This window comes from Castor canadensis, chromosome 8 (assembly GCF_047511655.1).
Source record: "Castor canadensis chromosome 8, mCasCan1.hap1v2, whole genome shotgun sequence".
Lineage (NCBI taxonomy): Eukaryota > Metazoa > Chordata > Mammalia > Rodentia > Castoridae > Castor > Castor canadensis.
The window spans coordinates 109,689,572-109,711,960 of record NC_133393.1 but is presented as its reverse complement, the minus strand read 5'-3'; the positions used below and the strand labels follow the sequence as shown (position 1 = coordinate 109,711,960).

The window sequence follows — 22,389 nt, the reverse complement described above, 5'->3', positions numbered from 1 at the left end:
GCAAGTCCCTGAGTTCAAACCCCAGCACCACACACATACAACACAAAAATGTATTTTTATGAAAACACATTCTGAGTTCCAAACAACTGTCACATCAAAGTGCTCCTGATGTGAACATAACTAACAGACCATGTGTGTCCTGTGTTTAACTTTGGAACATGAATGACTCAGATACTATCCAGGACTTCTTAACCCCCTTTAGTTTCTCCCCACTGTTGAACGACTAAGAATCAAAAAGTAATTTGGAGGCAGTGAGAAGGAAGAGGTAATGAAACTATAGTCTTATTGCTGTAACATGGATGTTTTTCTTCTTTTTTGGCAGCACAGGGGTTTGAACTTGGGGCCTACATCTTGGGCCATTCCACCAGCCCTATTTTTGTGAAGGGTTTATCATGACAGAGTCTCTTGAACTATTTGCCCGGACTGGCTTTAAGTAGCAATTCTCCTGATCTCTGCCTCCTGAATAGCTAGGATTATAGGCATGAGCCACTGGCGCCTGGCACATGGGTGTTTTCCTATAAAATAGGTAATGTATGGCAGCATGAACTATAATGCTTACTCAAAATAATGTAATGATTCTTATGAAGAAAATCATTAAGAGGTAGAGAAATACTATCTACTACCACCCTATTTTTCTAGAGCAAATGATTTTAAACTCCTTAGTGTTTGCTGGACATAAAATCATTTGGATTAGCTCTTTAATCCAAACAACTACCCTATGAAATAAAGAATCTGAGGCTTTAAAATTTTAGAGAGTTTTCCCAAGGTCAATAGCTGATCTGAGGAAGAGTCAGACTTAAATCCTGATATGACTCTAAATCTCTAGTTTTTACTAATGCATGTAAAAACTAGAGATTTAGTACCTAGTAAGCACTCAGTAATTGTTAGCTACTGAAATAACAATAATTCATCTCAAAACAATGCTGTGTGCACAACTGTCAGTCAGCCCTTCTGTGCCTAAATTTTCTCATTTACCTTGCTTTAGCTTTACTGCAAGAACTAAATAAATTCTAGATATAAAGATATTTTAAAAAGCATATACACTTTTGAAGACAAGGCATGATGATATCAACACTCCAGTTAAAAGTCAGTCTCTTGTATCACAAAGGAGTCTTTTGCACTATAGGCACAGAAAGCCTAGAACTTAAGCACCATCCTTCTAACAAGTGTTACATGAATAAATTTAGTGTAGCTGTCCTAAACTATTCCAATATGATTCCTGCAGAGTGACAAGCAAAGAGAACACTGAACTCTATTCACAAGTGTGATTATATATTTGGTGCTTAGGAAGGTATATTTGCTCTTTCAGTTCACTAGCATGGAGGGTGAATTTGGCTTATATTATAGTAGTTCTGTTTAAATACAGTCAAGACAGAGTATCTATAGTAAGAAGCATAGAAACATAACTTTAAATTTTAGACACAGCTAACTTCCATGTTAAATTGCATTAAAATAATCAAGAGAATGAAACCTGAAAACTCATTTTTTGTGTCAGTGGTCTAGCTATATTTTTTTTAACCATAGGATAGGTTTTTTCTCTTTTATTTATACACATTATTTTTCTGTTTATTCTAAAACTAATAAGGATTTTTATTATTGGTACTATTCTGAGGAAGTTTTAAAAGCCACGGAGAGGAGATTCTCAATATGTTTATTCTAATAATCTAAACCAGAGCCATTATGTGAAAAGCAAGGTCACCTGAAATACAGTGTCTACTTTAGCTGAAATGTGAAAGTACACACATACACACAAAATTACCCAAGTACCCAAGTACTTTTGTAAAGCATCTCTCACTGAATATAGTTGTATCTACATAGATTTTTTTTTTCTTCCTTTAAGGTTTTTTTAGTCTAAAGGTAATGTGTATGGTACTGGGCTTTGAACTCAGCGCCTTACACTTGCTAGGCAGGCATTCTACCACTTGAGTCACTCCCCCCAGCCCTAATAGATAAAAATGATCTGTAAACAGTTATTGACATTGAGAAAGTAAAAAACCAAATTCATTCATTTCTCCATTCACACAATGAAGCATTCAGTAAGTGTTTTCTGAGTACCTACTCTATGTTAGGCACTCAGCTGAATGCTAGAAATAAAAATAAAAGACACATTCGTTGATTCCAAGGAGAAGGGGATGGAGAAGAAAATGAGTAACTGGCAGAGTTGCTGTCCCATGTGTGCATGCTATGAGAACATAGAAGACAGGACTGTCAAGAATAGCTTCCTGGGAAAGGTGATCCATAAAGTGACTACTGAAAGATAGAAAGGAATTGGCTAGGGAGGAGGCAGCTCAGATCAAGAAGAATGCATGCAAAAGAACACAAGGCCAAAAGAACATAGTTTACTTAAGGAGCAGGTATACTGCAGTTCTTAGAGTTACAATGTAGGGTGCACATGGGAAATATTGAGACAGGTGAAAGGTAGGCACATGGCCATTCCATGATCAAGTCTGCACTGTGGAGGGCAGTTCACATTTTCCCTTTCCATCTTAAAGACACTGCTAATGTCCTACCAAAATATCTTTTTTACAGAGGCAGAAAAGTCTAGATTACACCTAAGGATAATTTAGCTCAAAATTAGTAAGAATAAAATTAATTGTGTTTTACTATCTGCATTGGTTAAAGTCTAACCTTCAAGATACACCATCCATCTTAAAAATGATCATTCTCTGCAAGCACCTGGACTTGCAACAGCATCATAAGATGATGGTCAGGACCTCAGATTCCCTTCTCTCTTCCAGACCTACAAAAGCCAACCATCTTAACCTCATATTTCACAGTAAATATGACAAAGTCACTTTCAATTTCTCTGTTTGCATATATGTATTTAGCAAATATTGGGAAAATGTTACTAAAATGACATGCTAAAAATAACATTAAAAAGCTAAAATATAACATGATATAAAACATAACCTAATATTTAAGAGTGCTGCTGGTCACAATTCAATCTTAGAGTCTTTAATCTTGGAGAAAACTTATACCTAGAGACATTAATAATGAAATCCACACAATTAAATAAATCTCAGCACCCATAATCTCTGCCCTAAGATATGTGCAAACCCAGCAGATGAGTCACTGCATTAGCTCATCTAAAAATGTATTCAGTGCCAAGGGCAATAATCCCAACACTTTCAATCACAGGAAAAAACATCAGCAGTTTTTGGAATCTTACAGAAAATTCATAGTTTAATGCTTTACATTGCAACATAAAAAATTATGTACAGCAAAATAAAATATAATGGCTCCCAGCAACATGAAAGCAGTGAATTTCTATATAAGGGATCAGGTAGCTCTCTCCACTAAAAATTTACAGTCTGCACTATCAAAAAAAAAGAGAGAGTGATAATTGCAAATAAGCATTAAAAGATGCATAGGTGCTCTCCAAAAGCATTTATCACTATATCTGAAAATCTATTTGATGTTATAAAGATAGTGCATCCAATTTTCTGTAAACATTGTACACCAGAATTTCATGTCTGTATTTGATGATTTCTACATACTAATTCTTAAGAACTATGTCCAATTAATGAATAAATGCTTAATCCTTGTAATAATCTCTAGTTTCTAGATTTACTAATAGATGCTAATTTCCTAGCAGAAACTGAACTATAGCATAAATTTACTAAAAAGTATTGTGAAATTCAAGTGAACTATCATTGCCTAAGTAAATTTCCTTCCCTCATGTTAAGCATCATGCTTTACTGAGTTTCTGATTTCACCCCTTTTGATCTATGTGCCTTTTCTCTAAGAACATTAATTCCTAGGAGATCCAAGTGGTTTTATTCATTAAAACAACAAAATAGTAAGTGTTATTCATTAAAACAACAAAACATTAAGTGCAAGTCATTCTAATTTCAAACTCTGGGTTAAATAAATACACAAACTGTTCATCACAAACTATAAACATCAAGGGAACACTAAAAGACATGTAAGAAAATCCCTAGGCACCTTTACTTTTTACATAATATGCTTACCTGAGAAGTAAATAATCATTAAGGAAAAATAACAGAAAAATAAATATTTTTCAAAACTGAATGAATTTGGTATATAAAGTAAATTTACTATAAACATGTTTTCTCAAAGTCAGGTAGATCATGTATTCATTGTTTAAAGGATATTAAATGACAAAAACATTTATGATATAGTTATGCAGGAAAAAAGGACAAAATTACTATTAAAACAAAACACTAAGGGCTGGCAGAGTGGCTCAAGTGGTAGAGAGCCTGCATAGCAAGTGTGAGGACTTGAGTTCAAACCCAACACTGTCAAAAAATATAAATAAAATACTAAATGCTGTATGGTATCCTAGAAACTACAAATGGACATTAGTGGAAAAATTTATGAAATTAAAATACTGTAGTCTGTAGTTAACAGTATTGTTCCAGTGTTGATTCCTTAGTTTTGACCCATGAACCCAGCTTAATTAAGATGCTAACATTAGGGAAAGCTGAGTGAAAGGTAAACAGTATTTATGGTAGGTAACATCTTTGCAACTTTTCTATGATTCTAAAATTGTTCTTTAAAAATGTTTATTTGAAAAATTACTCTTCATATCCAGGGGCCAATCTGAGAGGATTTCAATTTGCAACCATAACATTTTACAACCTTTTTCTCCTCAGCTCTCCCACAAAATACATAAATCAAGGGGAAAAAAAAAAAAAGAGAGTAAACTAAGGAACTCAGTAAAGTATTAACACTGATTTACTTGATGACAGAATAAAAAGTGTTTTTTCTCTTTGTATTTTATATACACTACTAATTACTTTGGCAATCAAATTATTAACTAAAGAACATACAAATCAATACTTATTAATGGTTTCTTTAGAAAGAAAAGCTGTAAATGTCTAAGCAGAGCCCAGAGGCAGACTATCTACAAAACAGGTTAGGGCAGAGTGTGAAGAACAGTGGCCAAGGGAAATTGCCAGGAATTTAAGTAGGCAAAAACTAATTAGTAACTGTTGGATGCCTGCCAAAAAGCAGAACCTAACATCCACTCTCAGGCCAAAGATGCCTAAGGCCACCAAATGCTCAGAATTCATGTCCTGGGGGGAATGTACTGAAAATCCCCTTAATTCAAAGTTACACGTTATGGGTTTTTTTCAAACAAAAACAACGTAGCCGAAAACGAGTCCATAACTGCCCACTAAGAACTTACAGACACTCTTCAATATCACAATGTGCTTCCTAAGCCCCAACCCCCCTCACCCTATACTTCTTTCCTACTCCTCATACCAAGTCATCAGCCCTCTGGCCTAAAAATGGCAACCTGGTACTATTAAGCAACATGGATAAAATTATCAGGATTTAGAGGCTACTGACATTACAGAAACAAATTCTATTTCAGATGTGTGACAAGTACCTATCATGAAAGGTTTTTTTTCTGATACTTTAAAGGACAAAATATGTTCTATGAACTCCATAAAGCCATGAGTGGAAATTTAATAAAGAACAAGTGTTCCTCAATAGAAATGAAAAAATAAAATACAACTTGTCCCTTAAAGAAAATGTCAATAGGATCAGACAGATTTCATTTTGATAAAAAAATCTCTTTCAAACCATATTTGGGGGGAGATGACAGCTGACAATTGTTAGAGTGCCTCTCCCCCAAATAGCTATAAAAGGCCAATTCTGGTTTTTGCATTGCTTTTTAAAATAGATTTTTAAATTCTTTATTTATGAGCAACCCTCATTCTCAGTTGAGAGGACAGCAGGTACAAGAAGTGCCACTAATACACATGCATGTGCATTCTTTTTCAGTTTACTCTTTCGAATCCTTGTGGATTCTAGTCAGGCACCCAGACTTATTATTCTAATAAGGTATAAATAAGGTCCTCTAATAAAAGCCAAAAGGGGTCTTGTATGCTAAAGTGCTTGGCCTTTACTTCATGAGTGCTATAAATACTAATTTTAAGCATTTAAAAGTCTTTTAGGGGCAGTTTTTGGTCATGTTTTAAGAAAACAGAGACCCAAGTGTTGTATGCACATATGAATAATAAAACAATTAAAAAAAAAAGAAAACAGATCCTCAGGTGTAAAGGCCACCACATTGTTGTTGTTATTATTCTGAATACTACTAATAGAGATATACACTGTTTTTCATCAAAGGTAGACATGATTAACCACCACTGAGAAAGAAAAAAAAACGGTGCTAATTGTAAATCATGACACTGATTGTAAGATGTACTCAAATTTTGGTGAATAAAGTAGGGAAATGCCTCTTAGAATCAATGAAATATGATATAGACAATGAAACACAACACAATAAAAATAACACTAATGAAAAGCCATTTACACTCTTTCTATTCCTCCCCAGATGCTAGAAAAGTTACACTCAGTTGGCAGAATTTCAGAATATCCAAGATCTATGTGCTTTTCAGCACCTGATAAATATTGATCTAAAGTAAAATCTTTACCAGACGCCAGTGGCTCACACCTGTAATCCCAGTTACTTGAGAGGCAGAGATCAGGAGGATCGAGGCTTGAAGCCAGCCCCAGGCAAATACCTCAAGAGACCTATCTCAAAAATACCTGATACAAAACAGGACTGGTGGAGTGGCTCAAGTGGTAGAGCACATGCCTAGCAAGTGTGAGGCTTGAGGTCAAACTCCAGTACCACCAAAACAAGAAAGAAAGACAAAAAAAAAAAAGAGGAAGAATAATCTCATAGTCGGTTGTTGCTGGCTCACACCTATAATTCTAGCTTTGGGAGGCAGAGATCAGGAGGATCACGATTTGAAACCAGCACAAGCAAAACAGTTTGTGATCCCCTATCTTGAAAATATCCAACACAAAAAGGGCTAGTGTAGTGGCTCAAGTGGTAGAGTACCTGACAAGCAAGTAAGAGACCTGAGTTCAAACCCCAGTGCCGCCAAAGAAGAATAATCTCATAACCCAGACTCTGGGAACTACTTTCTCCATTTTTCAGATGGGGAAATGAAGGTGAACAAATTAAAAAAATCTGGAAGCTAAATTTAGAATGCTTAGTTTTCCTTTCTGCTCCCTTAACAGAGACAGCATACACCTTTCCCTTGAAGTTTCATGGTTGGTTTTCCTTCAGATTTATCTTAATCTTAAACTCAGGGTATCAGTCATCCATAGTGAAGGGAACTAAAGAGCCATATTCACAAGTTCAGTTAAGGTCATGCAGCTATTCCCTCTGAATACAGCTTATGATAAGATATAATTTGAAAATAATTGTAAGAATATTTTCTTTCTTTTTGAAAAACCAATGTATCCAAAACAAATCTCTACAAAAACCAGCTATAATTTCTAAAAGCACTTTCAAAGTGCCTCTTCACTGGTACTAGCTGCTGTCCTCTTTTATAAAATCGTTGAACTTAATTCAACAGTTAGCTACAAAGAACATTAATTTCATGATTACATATGTAAGATACTCGTGTCAAAGCCTTAAAATTTTAAATTTTCCACACAGAAAATTACAATTTTGAATTCCCTGGAACTCTTATATCTGCTAAACAGAAGATGCAAAATGGCTCAGACAATTATTTCTTTTTAAAAATTTTTGGGTAGTACTGAAGTTTGAACTCAGGGCCTCATGCTTGCCAGGCAGGTACTCTACCACTTGAGCCACACCCACAACCCTCTTTTGCTTTAGTTATTTTTCAGATTGGGTCTCACATTTTTGCCAGGGGCTAGCACCAGACTGCAATCCTCATACCCATGCCTCTTGAATAGCTGGGATTACAGGTATGTACCATCCTGCCCAGCTTGTTTGGGTTTGTTTGGTTTGGTTTGGTTTTGGTGGTACTGGGATTTGAACTAAGAAGTTTGTGCTTGCTAAATAGGTCCTCCACCACTTGAGCAATACTTCCAGCCTACTGCTTGTTTGTTGAGATGGGATCTTGCTAAGTTTTTGCCCAAACTGGCCTCAACCTTGATCCTTCCAATCTCTGCCTTTTGACTAGCTGGGATTACAATCATGAGCCACAGCACCCTGCCAAGATTTTAATTTTAATATAGCTGAAAAACAGTATAAGATATATCTAGTACCTAAATGTACTTTAAGTACTACATTAGATCTAAAATAAAAGGCATTCTAAATTTTAGCATTCTAAATTTCTCCAATAATGCTGGCAGAGCAGCATGATACACTGCAACTATAAGCTGCTTTGGGGCCTTGTATTTCTTCACAGGTAGGAGAAACACATCCCACCATCATCACTCCCTATCTATGATTGATATTACTGGTCTGGAGGCTGTTGTAGCAAAAATCACAGGAGCCAAATTAGAGGAGTGAACAATGAAGACAAAGAAAAGATTACGGGTTAGAGTAATACTTGGAGCTAGCATCAGTAAGAACTGATAACTGATTAAACTGGAAAGGGAAGCAGGAATCAAGGAAAATACCCACATTTTCAGTTTAGGTGACAATACATGGGAACACAGGAAGGACACAAGGTTTAGAGAAGCAAGTAAGTTCAGTATTGAATGTGCAGTGATGCCTGTGGGATATCCTAATGGAGATGCTCAACAAGCAAACAAGTGCAGATATGGAGGTAGGAGAAAGATCTCCATTAAATTCTTTATTACAGAGTTCCTGACAGAACCCTGATGGATAACATTCTTAATGATTTTTTCAATATAGTAATTACATATTACACTATAGCCACTGGAGAAAATTACCTTATGAGAAAAGAGCCATCATTATCAGCTCTTACATTATTTAGTCAAACCAATTAAATTACACTTTAAGAATGGAAAATAAAAATCATCAACCTAAAAATGGATTAAAGGAAGAAGGAATTACTTGTAAATTTTACTGAGATTAACATTAAAAAAAAATCTTGTGGTCATTCTTGATACTTTGTTTTCTAATCCACTCGATCTTTTCAGATCTGTCTTCAAAGTAAACCCACATTCAACCACTACTTACCATCTCCAGCATTACCTCTCTGGTCCAAGCTTCAAACATTTCTTTCTTGTCTGAGGTTTTTTGTTTTTTTGTTTTTTGTTTTTTTTTTTTTTCCCCAGTGTTAGGGCTTATACCTCGAGCTATTCCACCAGCCCTATGTTTTTGTGATGGATTTTTTGAGACAGGGTCTCATGAACTATTTGCCTGGGCTGGCTTCAAACCTTGATCCTCCAGATCTCTGCCTCCTGAGTAGCTAGGATTACAGTTGTGAGCCACTGGTACCCAGCTCTTGTCTTTTTTTTTTTTTTTTTTTTGGCAACAGCCTTCTAACCTTTTTCTCTCCTTGTCCTGCTCCACTCTTTTGTCAACAGAGCAACTAGGGTAATTCTATTTAAAAGTGTTAGGGGAGACTTGTAGGAATATGGAGAATTAATTAGTGGCACCCACCAATCACTAGTATCTCTGGGAGACAGGGTCGGGACAGCTGGAGAGCTCACCCTTTGAGAACATTATTTTAAAAAATAGAAAATTTACAGAACAGAACAGAGGGAAAGACTGCCTCAGCAAGTAGAATACGCAACTGCAGAAGGTGAGAAACGAAGTAAAAAAAGAAAAACAAACGAGTAAGAAACTCAGGAAACAAAATCAACACCAGCTTCAGTGCTGATCAGAACTGCAATCTAACCAGATGCGTCCTAGAGTCTCCATAGCATCCTGGCACTGGGGAAGTTCTTTCTTCTTCCTGGTACTCAGGTGTGGTACAGTGCTCCTATTTAAGTCTGTGGCTTTAGGAGTCACACATCGCACCAGAAGGTCAGGTGGCACCTGTGCTGGCCTAGAGAGCTGGTCTAGCTAGAGAAAAGACAGAGCTGTGAAGATCTCCACACAGTGGAAAACCAATCCAAATCACAGGGAAGAGTAGATGTTGCTTGCAATTTGGAGCCATGAATCATAGCTCACTATGAGAGCTCTGGGAGGGCAGAACAAGCAAGTTACAAGTAAATATGTGCAGGATCTAAGTTGTAGAAAGGTAGCTGGAGACTGGAACTCATGAGTGCACCATTGATGTGCATCTTCACAGGAATTCCCCACCTTACCAAGAGATATCTGAAGGCTCCTGAGACTAGGACCCACCAGCAGAAAGCAGGGCAGCCCGAAGTAACTATGGCATGCTCTCCTGATAAACTAACTATGCCCTTGGGTTGCTAGGTAAACACCACAAAGGAAAAAAAGATGAAGCCAAATAGCAGATTTTGCTCTTACTAGGTGGTACACAGAAGTGGCCACAGAAAGAGCTAGTCAGTATAGGTGGAGATCTTCCTTCCACTGTTGTCTACAGCACTGACCTCCTTAGAGGACTGGAAACCTGACCTCTTTTTTCGTATTCTTAAAATTTTTTAGCCATCTTCCTCTTCTTTGATGTTTTATTTACCTACCTACCTACCTACCTACCTCCTACCTACCTATTTTGGTGGTACTGGGGTTCAAATTCATGGCCTTGAGCTTGCTAGGCAAATGTTCTATCACTTGAGCCATGCCCCTCAATCCTGGTGGCATATTTTTGTTTGTTGTTTGTTTTTCTATATAGACTTTTTTGATCAGATTGGTTTAAATATTTACAAGTAAATTTTTATATCATTTGTTTCTCTTGTCTTTTACATTTCCCTTTCATTTCTTCTGATTTTTAGTATCTTATTTCATTATCTTCTTTTATCTTGCTCTGTTTTCTTTTTCAAGACAGGATCTTGCTAGCTACAGGATTAAGGCTGGACTCAGGCCTGTGATTTCCCTGCCTTCACCTCCTGGCTGCTGAGGTATAAGCATGTGCCATCACACACACCTTTTAATACTTCATTTTTATTGCTCTTTACTTACTTCTCCTTTTCTTGCTTTTAAAATTCTCTTTCTTTCTCATCTTTCCCACTTTAACTTTTTTCTTGATTTTCACTTTTGTTGTGTATTAGTTGGTGTTTATTTTTATTTTTCATTCGCTCATCTCCATCCCTTCTTTTTCATTCCCCCTTCCATTTACTTTCCCTTTTCTCTTTTTTCTGATATTATTCTCTAGTAGCATTTTTATTATTTTTCCATTCCTATCCTTATTTATTCATATCTTATTAGTTATTTATTTTTATTTACCTTCTTAATTATTATCTTTGGTCCTTTTTACCTCTAATGTCATTGGAGTGGTGATGTTAATTGGTTTTAATTGGTTATTACAATTTCCAGAGCTGCTTTGTCTATAGGTTATGGTTACTACTGTAGTTAGTTTTACCTCTTACTGAGTGGTGCTTGGGATTGGGCCTCATTTCTTAAACATATTGGGTGGGTGTTTAGCTACTGAACTCCAGCCCCAACCCAGATGTGAGAAAGTACATCTCAACATAGACGTGACCTACTCCTGCTTGAACTTTGGTGAATAATTCAATTACAGGTGCTCTACCACTTGGAATGGCTCAAGTGGTAGAGCACCTGCCTAGAAAGTGTGAGGCCCTGAGTTCAACCCCAGCTACTCCAGAAAAAATTTTTTAAATACAGGAGACTAGCCTAGGCATGGCAATGCATGTCTATAATAAGAGCTATTTCAAAGGTGGAAAAAGAAGGATCAAAGCCAGTCCAGGCAAAAAGTTAGTGTATCAAAAACAAGCCAGGCATGGCGATACATGCCTGGGGTCCCAGATAATCAGGAGGTGGAGGTAGGAGGAACATGATACAAGACAAAAGTGTAACACACTATTTGAAAAATGAACTAAAAGCAAAAGACTTAGGGGTATGGCTCAAGTGGTAGAGTGCCGCCTAGCAGGTGTGAGACCCTGAGTTCAATCCCCAGTACTTCAGGGACAGAAAATACCATTCCATCTAATGACTTGGGCCCAGATGAGCAAACCTCAATGCAAAAAAACCACACACACACACACACACACACACACACAAGAAATATGAAAAATCAAGGCAACGTGACTCCTCAAATAATTAGCAATTCCAAAAAATGATTATAAAAATGATCAGTAAAATCAAAGAGGACACAAATAAATACTCAAATGAATTAAAAGCAAGCTGAATGAAAAAAGGAAAACAATGTAGCCTATAAAAAGAAATTCAGTAGGAAACAGTGATTCTAACCAAAACAACAAAAAAATTTTGAAATGCTGAAAAAGGAAAGCTCATTAAGTCAAATTAAAAAAACAGGCAGGAGCTTCCTGATAGCCTGGATCAAGTGGAAAACAGAATACCAAGGCATGAAAAACAAGGTAGATGAATTAGAACACTCAGAAGATAATAAAGAAAAAAATAAGTGTGAACAGAACATGTAAGGTCAAGGGGAAACCATTAAATGGGCAAACTTATAAGTTATGGGCATAGAAGGAAAAGAGGTACAAGCTAAAGACAGAAAAATATTAGATTAAAATAATAGCAGAAATTTTATTCCAAGTCTTGGGAAGAAGATAGACAACCAGATACAGGTGGCTTAAACAACCCCAAACAGACATAACCAGAAAAGATCCTCCCCCTAGTCATATTAAAGCTAAAACACCAAGCAGTCACAAAAAAGAACAAATATGAAAGCTGCAAGAAAGAAGCACTAAGTGAATACAAAGGCAAACCAATGAGAATTAAAGACTTCTCAACAGAGATCCTAAAAGCCAGAGAGGCATGAATGGTGTACTTCAAGCCCTGAAAGTAAACAACTTACCAACATAGATTACTATACCAGCAAAGTTATCCTTCACAATTAAAGGAGAAATAAAGACCTCCCAGGATAACAAAAACTAAAGGAATTCATGACCACTTATTCAGCATGCAGAAGATACTTAAATGAATCCTACACACAGAAGATGAAAATAAATACAAGCATGAAAATATGGGAAGAAATAAATCTCACTGGAAGAATAGATAAGCAAATGAGGAGGAGGAAAGAATCAAACATTACAAAAATGACAAAATGGCAGAAACTGATAAAAATCTTTCAATAATCACTCAATATTAATGGTCATTTCAAATTAAAAGACAAAGACCAGAAGTATGGATTTTAAAAAATAAAATAAAATAAGCCCCAACTGTTTGTTGCATCCAAGAAACATCTTGTTGACAAGGACAAATACTGAACGGGAAAGGATATTTCAAGCAAATGCAACACAAAAACAAGCAAATGCAGATATATTCACATCTCACAAAGCAGACTTCAGTTGAAATAAGTCAGAAGAGACAAAGAAGGTCACTTTATATTGCTAAAGGGAACAAATCACCAGGAGGATGTGCAAGGAATATCAACATACCCAATTTCATAAAACACACACTACTAAACATAAAGGCTTACATGGTCCCCAATACAATAATACTGGGTGACTTCAAAATTGAACTCTTACTAGTAGATAGTCAAACAAACAAAAACTCAACAAAGAAATTTCAGAATTATATATCTTAACAGACATCTACAGAATGCACATTCCTCTGAGCAGTCCATGGAAATTTCTTCAAAATAGATTGTATTTTAGTACCTAGTGCAAGTCTTAACAAATAAAAGAAAGCTGAAATAACTTCTTGCATTTTATTAGATCATAATGGAATAAAACCAGAAATCAACATCAAGAGAAGCTACAGAAAACAAAAAGCATAAGGAGAATGACAATATACTTTTACTTTTAAACAATCAGTGAGTAATTGAAGAAATCAGGGGAAAATTTCTAGAATCAAGTGGAAATGAAAACACAACATAACAGAACCTGCAGGATAGAATGATAGTGGTTCTAAAAGGGAAGTTTAAGATACAAATGCCTACATTTAAAAACAGAGAAAACAAACATCAGAAAGATCTAAAATATATGATATAACTCAAGGTCTTTAGAAAACTAGAAGTCAATGCCAAAATTAGTAGAAGAAATAAAATCACAGCTAAAATTACAGAAACGAAAACTAAACTAACAATGCAAAGGATCAATGAAATAAAGAGGTGTTTTTGAGAAAATTAAAAAAAAATTGACAAATGCTTAGTCAATCTAACAAAACACACAAATTAATGAAGTCAGAGGTAAAAAAGTGGTATCACAACAAATAACAGTGAAATCCAAAGGATCGTAGGGGACTATCTTAAACTTATATTCTAGTGATTTGGAAGTTCTAGAAGAAATGGATAAATTTCTGGATGCATATGACCTACCAAAATTGAACCAAGAAAACACACACACACACACACACACAAATGAGATAGGAGCAGTAATAAAGTCTCCCCAACAAGAAAAGCTCAAGACAACAGAGTCACTACTGGTGAATTCTACCAGATGCTTAATGAAGAATAACACCAATGCTCCTACAAATTATTCCAGAAAATAGAAACGTAAGGAGCACTTCCACTCAACCTCATTCTATGGACCTAGTGTAATAACCCTAATAACCAAAACTGGCAAAGGACAGAAAGACCAAAAAAAAAAAACAAAAACTATAAGCCAGTATCCTTGATGAACACAAATGCAAAAAATCCTTGATGAAATACCTGCAAACCAAATTCAACAACAATAAAAAAGATCACATACCATGACCAAGTCGGATTCATTCCAGGAAAGCAATGATGGGTTTAACATATGCAATAAAAAACATAATTTAGCACACATATAGGATTCAGGACATATAACACATAATCACACAATCATCTCAATAAATCCAGGAAAAGCTTTTCACAAAATTCAACAACTCTTCATGATAAAAAACCCCAGAGAACCTAGGAATAGAAAGAACTTACATCAACGTAAGACAGACAATATACAAAAGACCTGTAGCCAACATCACACTAAATGGGTAAAGATAGGGTCTCTTGTGAACTATTTGCCTGGGGCTGGCTTGTAATGTGATCCTCCTGATTTCTGCCTCCTGAGTAGCTAGTATTACAGATGTGAGCCACCAGCACTCAGCATGGTTTCTTAAATGTAGTTACAGTGTGGAATCTAAAATCATTACCAAGGAAGCGTTCATGTTTTATTTTATTAAAATCCATTACCTAATCTGATTCAAGAATAAAAATACGGAATCTTATAATCTTAAGAAAACTCAATCAAGTATCAAAAAATTCCCCATAAAGAAATTCTAGCCTACATGGACTTATGGATGAATTCTGTCAAACATGTAAGAAGGAAACAATTTTACCCAAAGTATTCTGAAGAATAAAGATATTTCTTCCAGTAACATATAAAAGAGGCAATGCCTCATAACTTTGTTGGAGTTATACCAGGAATCGAGGGTTGGCTACAAAAAACTTATTAATTGACTAAAAAGGAGAAAAATCTCATCATTATTAGTAGATGCAAAGAAGAGAAATGTTTTCAGAAATTTCTTTTAAAAGATGGCTGGACATGGTGGCACATGTCTATAATCTCAGTACTAAGGACGCTGAGGCAGGAGGATCTTGAGTTCAAAGCCAGACTGCACTACAGAGAAATCCTATCGAAAAAACAAACAACAATAGCAACAAAAAACTCTGTGTGCACGCAGAAAAGGAATATGTCAAAACTAAGCTCACAGACAATAGTATTACTGGTTACAAGGAGGACAGAGCATTTTAAGTTACATATTATTCAAGAATAGGTTAGAAATAACACATTAATTAAGGTTTTTCCTAAGGAAAGTATGCATGTCAAAATAGCTATAGAGTAATCACTAAAAGAATACAGTAATTTATAAACAAGTGTGTACACATGCAAGATATTAGAGAAGAGGGAATGAGAAAAATGCACACATAAAGACAAATACATACTTAATTAAATACAAAAGAACAGGAAGAATAGAAGGAGTAGAATGACTAGAAAGGCAACAAAGACAGAAATAAATCTAAATCTGATCAGTTATCACAACTGAATGAAATTCTCCAGCTAAAAAATAAATGCTATTACTCAAACAAAACCAAAACTCAACTTCACCTTGTTTATCACACACAAACCCAAACATATGTGAATGAAAAGCTATAGAGTGGGACATACTAGGCCAAAGAAAGCAAGAGTAGCTATATTAATCCAAGAAAACAGGGGACAGAGATAGAGCCTTTTCACAATGATACAGTCAACAAAGAGAAGAGTTCTAAATTATATTTATTATTTTGTCATAGTTTTTTGTTTTGTTATTAGTGTACTTAATAACATAGACTCAAAAATATATAAGGCAAAAATTAACACATCTGCAAGGAGAAATCACCAATGCTATAATCTTGGTGAGAAACATTAAATGATAGAGTTCAAAAATAAAACCAAACCCAAATCCAAAACAAAATCAAGACAAATATAAAAATTTTAATGGGACAATTAACAACAAGTTCATGGCATAAATGCAATACTGTATTTCTGAATTGGGGAATTTACATTCTTTCCAAATATACACAGATGTTCATGAAAACTCACCATATGCTAGGCAGGTCTTCAGGTTAGTCTCTACAAACTACAACATAACAATTAGAAATGTACTACAAAAGAATGTTCATAGGGCTGGAGGCATGGCTCAAACAGGAGAGCACCTGCCTACCAAACGTGAAGCCCTGTTCAAATCCCAGCATAAACCAAAAATAAAATAATATTTAAAAAGTTATATTCTGAAATTAGTGTATACTCCTAAATAATTCATGGGACAAATAACTACTTTTAAATGAACAAAAGCCAAGAATAAATATTATGTATCAAAACTTCTGGAGAGAAAGCTAAGAAGCACTTAAAAGCAAATTTAAAGACTAATATAATTCAAACAAAGTTTTCTGAGTAGGAAAAAAAACTAAAAAGTCTGAGTAAGTAGAAATATATAGTAGCACAAATTAAAAGAACACAAAACATAAAACAGAGATGATGGACAGAGCCAGAAGTTTTTTCTTTAAAGGAGTGATTAAAACAACAAACCTCCAGGAAAACTGAAGAGACAAAAGCAGTAAAAAGGAGCCAGGCAAAGAGGTTCATTACTGCGATCACAACTACACTGGAGGTAGAGACTGGAAGGATCTTGTGTTTGTAGGTTAGCCTGCACAAAAAGTTATGGAGCCTCTTCTCAGCAAATAAGCTGGGGTGGAGGTACTGGAAGAAGGACTGCCATAGAAAAGCTGTGGCTGTACCTTAAAGACACATTACCACATGATCTATCAGTTCTACCTTTTGGTATATCCAAAACAACTGAAAGCAGAGCCTTACATCCCCATGCTCACAGAGCATTGTAAATAATAGCCAAAAGGTGGAAGGAGCCCAAATGTTTATGAATAAATAGATGAATTAAATAAAATGCAGCACATCTATACTGTGGACATTGCTCAACCTTAAAAAGCACAGAAATTCTGCACTGTGCAGTATGTAAGAAACCTGAAGGCACTATGCTAAATGAACTAATAAGTCAGTCACAAAAAGACAAATACAGGTTGAGTATCCCTTATCCAAAATGCTTGGAACCTAAAATGTTTCAGATTTCAGTTTTATGGATTTTGGAACAGACCATTACTGGAACATCCCTAATCCCCAAATCTGAAATTCATAATATTCTGAAATCTGAAACTTTGAGTACTGCTGGTGCTCAAAAAATTCAGATCTTGTAGCATTTCAGGTTTCAAATTTCCAGATTAGAGATGCTCAATTTGTATTGTATGATTCCATTTATATGAAGATTTATCCCAGGAATGCTTCCTTAGCCTAATTTGCAAATCAAAGTAATTACCTTAATATTAACAGATAAGGAGAAAAAAAGAGTTGATCATCTCTAAAGTTATAGGAAAGCCTGTGATTTAAAATCCATTCACAACTTTAAAAAAAAACAAATAAAACAAAATTCCTAGCAAGATAAGACTAGAATAAAAACTTCCTTAACTTCATAAACGACATCTTTAAAAAAAAAAAAAAGAAAGAAAGAAAGAAATGAAAGGAAGAACCCTGTAAGTATCTGGGTTTGTTTTTTTTTCCAATATTGGAGATCATGCCCAGGGCCTCATTCATGCTAGGCAAACACTTAACCAATGAGCTATATATCCTCAGCCCCTACAAGTATCATTTTTAATGGTGAAATTTGAAAGAATTTCCTTTGACATAAGGAACAAGAAGAAGAAGAAACAAACAATGCCAAATGTAGTAGTACACACCTGTAGTCCCAACTCTGTAAGAGGCTGAAGCAGGAGGATTGCTTGAGCACACAGGTTAGAGACTAACTTGGGCAACAAAGTGAGACCAGTCTTTAAAAAAAAAAAAAAAAAAAAAACAAGCAAGTAGACAACATATTTTTAGGGCTTTCCAAATAATTCTGAAATTAAAGTGTCAAAGAAATACACATAATTGCAAAAAACACATCATTGACTGGGAGACCTATTCACACTGTATTTGTAAGTAAAAAGGATGAGTTGGAAAAACAAAAACAACATTTATCCCAAGATAAGCACTTCAAAAACAACAATGAATGTAATGAATGTGTCTGTCAAGGAGAAGAAATTCATTCCCATTTCATCTAGCATCAAAGTATCCTCCCCTTGACTCCCAACACACACATGCATACAAGGTAGACATTTTCCTTCTAAACTGTAAGGCTCCAGCTCACGTGAAAACAAAATGGTTTAAGCGCACACAAGATTCAGCACTCAGGCTTGTAGTTTCCACATGCTGCCCACACAGCACTTTGTGAGCATGTGATTAGGAGGAATGGTGCACAATCACACCGCATTCTTTCCCTCAGCTCACACATCAAGAACTTGCTCTCTCAGCTGCATTCTTCTCCAAACAGCCATGGTCACCTTAGCAACCCTATGCTCCTAATATGGACAGCTGGTCCATTTAAAGTCAGTCCTTCTTGGCAAGGAAAATGCTTGTTCTTCAAACTGGGAGAGAGAGGAGGTTTTCTTTTCAGTACACATTATAGGGGTTGATTTAACTTGATCAGCACTTTTGTTCTGTGATAGCAATTTATGTGGAGTTTCAACCTATTCTGAGGTGTTTTTTTTTAATCTACAAGCAAATAGCTGCAAAAAATAAAGCCAGCTCATGATACTCTAAAAGTGCAACATGAAACACAAAGTATCTAAAATAATTGTTTTTTAATGAAACTATAAAACTATCCACATTTTTTAGAATAAAGGTCTTTTAAATTGAACTATAGCACCCAAAACCTTAATAAATAACAAGAAATCTGAATTAGAAGACCTGTGTCTTTTTAGTATTATAGCCTATTTTTGAACCTCAGAAACACTGTTAAGGAAGGTTTAGCTTAGTAGAGCTCTTGCCTACCACGTGCAAAACTCTGAGTTGGATTTCCAGTGCTACCCCCATGCCAAAACAAAACTAAAAAAAAGTCAAAAGTTTTTGGACTTCCAACCAAGTGTCTCTTAAATACTCAAGTGTTCATATATTATAAAAACTATTTCTTTCAAAAAGTCTTAACCTTGGCAGTATTTCAGCAGATATGTGAATTCCCTCCCTGCTATGGTTTAAATGTGTCCCCTCCAAACTTCGGGTGCTGTAACTTAATGGTCAGTATGATTATATGGTAGGACTTTTAAGAGGCGGTTAGGTCATGGGGCTCTTCCTTATGTGAATGGATTAAGACCCATGAAAAAGAATCTTCATAGAGCCCTATCTCCTACCTTCTACATGTAACATAGCATTCCTCCTCTCTGGAGGATGCAATCCTTTCCAGACTACCAAATCTGCCAGCACCTTGATCTTGGAATTCCCAGCATCCAGAACTGTGAAAAATAAATTTCTGTTCCTTATAAGTTACTCAGTATGTGGTATTTTGTAACAACAAAACAAACTAAGACATTCTTCCTTTCTTATTCCCCTATGGGTCATTTCCTAGCATCCAGAACAAAGCTCCTCTAATTCCCTTCTCCTACATTAAGAAACCACTCTCAACAACATACCTTTAGGTTTCTTTTACCAATATCAGCCCCTCTCAAACCTGCTCAGTGCTATCATTACCCTCTGCTTAATGTCAGGGACAAATCCCATTCTCTCACAAGAGTCCCTCCCTCTCTCTCCGTTTCACTGCTATGGGGAACACCATCATCGTGAACTTGAACCTTCTAAGGTTTCCATGCTGTCAGTTTCTAGTTCAAGGATAAAGGAGAAGTTGCTCATCATAAAACTGTACTACTGTAGATGAAATTGTGTTCTGAATCTCACATTTACAACTCTGCATTTGCACTGGTAATTACTCAGTTCTTACTCTCTGTTAGCTTTAGCAATGGAGGTTCACAGAACAGGTTCTGCTTCAAGGAAGCAGTAGAAAAGTAAGATTAATGTTAAAATACAACGCAATGTAGAAATTAATAAGTAACAGATAACAGGAAGGTCTTACAGATCACTGGTATAACCTTTCAAATACTAAGTTTTTGTGGAGTAACACCAAAACACTGTTTCTACAGCAAAAACATGTTTGTGCTGAGGCCCACCTCCCTTTCTTTGAGCTACACTAACATACTTTTAGATAGGTAGTCCTCTAAATAGATGCTTGCGTTTGTATTTCTGCTAAACATCCACAGCATCTAACTCACCTCCTTTAATTCTAACGTAAAGAAATGAGCACAAATTGACCTTTTGATAAATGCCCATCATGCCTTATACATCTAAAAAATTTTATATTTAACAGATCCATTTTAATAAATATCAACCTGGAATGCAATGTACCAGTTTAAACAAAACAACCTAGATGAATACTCAGCAAGAAGGCCAGGACTTGGGAGGGAAAATGAAGGGGGAGTTCAGTAATTAGATTAAGACTTAACGTATAATATCTCCTGCTTTTTATATGTGTCAAATCATTTGTACTAAGGCTTGCTATGGTCAAAAAGAGTATTTAATTCTCTGTAGGCTTCTTTGATTTGGTGGTTCTGGGATTTGAACTTGGGGCCTTGTGCCTGCTAGGCACTCTACCACTTGAGCCACGTCCCCAGCTCTTTTTGCTTCAACTATTTTTAAAATACGGTCTCACGTGTATGCTACAGATGGCCTGGACCACAAACCTCCTATTTACGCTGGAATGTAGCTGGGATGACAGGCTCACACTACCACACCCAGCTTCTACCAGTTGAGATTTGGTCTCATGAATGTTTTGCCCAGTCTGATCTCTGCCTCCCGAGCAGCTAGCATTACGAGCGCAAAGTCACTGTCCAGCATGTGGGCTTCTTAAGTTATGTCAGGCATGGTTTAAGGTAACATTTCTCTCTTTCTCGTGTTATCTTTTTAATACTCACAAAAACATACATCAGACATTAAAGGTCAATTATATGAGGAATAGATATAAAAGGAATAGAAAAATAATCTTAATGAATCAATGATGATAGGTACAATGCAAACTGAGGAATATTTTTAACTTACTACTCCTGTACTTGGGGTTAAAAACTGGTCGTGTGAGTCTTTTTTCATAATAAATACAGTAACACAAAAATTGAAACAAAATTGGGTAAAATATACTACATAGCATAAAATGTACCATTTTAACCATTTTTTAAAAGTATATACTTAGGTGCCAATGGTTCACACCTGTAATCCTAGCTCCTTAGGAGGCTAAAATGGAGAGGTTCAAGTTTCAAAGCCAGTCTGGGCAAATAGTTCTTGAATCTCCATCTCCAAAATAATCAGAGCAAAAAGGACAGAAGGTGTGGCTGAAGTGGCAGAGTGCCTGCTTTGCAAGCATGAAGCCCTAAGTCCAAACTCCCAGTCCCACCACCGCCAAAAAAAGTGCACACTTAGAAATGTTTTTCTATCAGTCCCTTTAACACCTTTAACTAGGCAACAGATGATACATATAAATATGAATAACATGTCCTCAATATTTTCTACACTAAAAATTAAAAAATTAAGACAGTGGTAGAATACTTTACTGCCACATGTAAGGCCCTCAGCCCAGTACCACAAAATAAATAAATTATTTAATTAAAATTACGGAAGCATTTGAATGTTTATAAGATAATTACTTATCAACACTCTACGGGGGAACCTTAAAAGTACCAGACACTATGATCATTGTGTATCATACATTACAGTAATATACAAGATTTAAATTTTGTTTTCCAAAAGAACAATGGCAAAGAAAAATAGATTAAGTCTGTTGAAATTTCTGGTTTTGCTTAAAGCATTGTGGTGTAGCAAAAGAAGGGTCTGGATTTCTCCTCAGCCTCCTTCAAGGAAGGAGAAATAGGAAGAAGTTTCACAAGAAAGTTGTAAAGGAAAAATCTAGGTCCCTTTATTTTAACCCTTCATTCTCCAAGACCCGGTAATGGCCTAATTAGATCTATAATAGTTCCAAAAATTTTAAAAAGATGTTTTTGAGAATATATTCATCCATTTGGACACAGGACATGTGATGCTGAAAAGGAGGAATAAGAAAGAGTTATTGATTTCAATAACTTACTTTAAAAGCATTTTCAGTTGACAGGCTGAATTAATCTATAGTGATCACAACTACAACCCAACCAAAAAATTTCTTGAGAAAATTTATCATAAATAACTGCCTCTGTTTTTTGTCTGTTTGTTTGTTTTGTTTCTTTTTGTTTTAAGACAAGGTCTTGCTGGGCAGCCAAGGCTGGA

General features: G+C 35.7%; 1 protein-coding gene across 5 annotated transcripts in view; it reads right to left on the bottom strand.

Moving 5' to 3' along the window:
* The window catches only part of Frs2 (fibroblast growth factor receptor substrate 2), an 84,421-nt gene that overhangs the window by 14,979 nt on the left and 47,053 nt on the right, over positions 1–22,389 (bottom strand). The window lies entirely within an intron of this gene.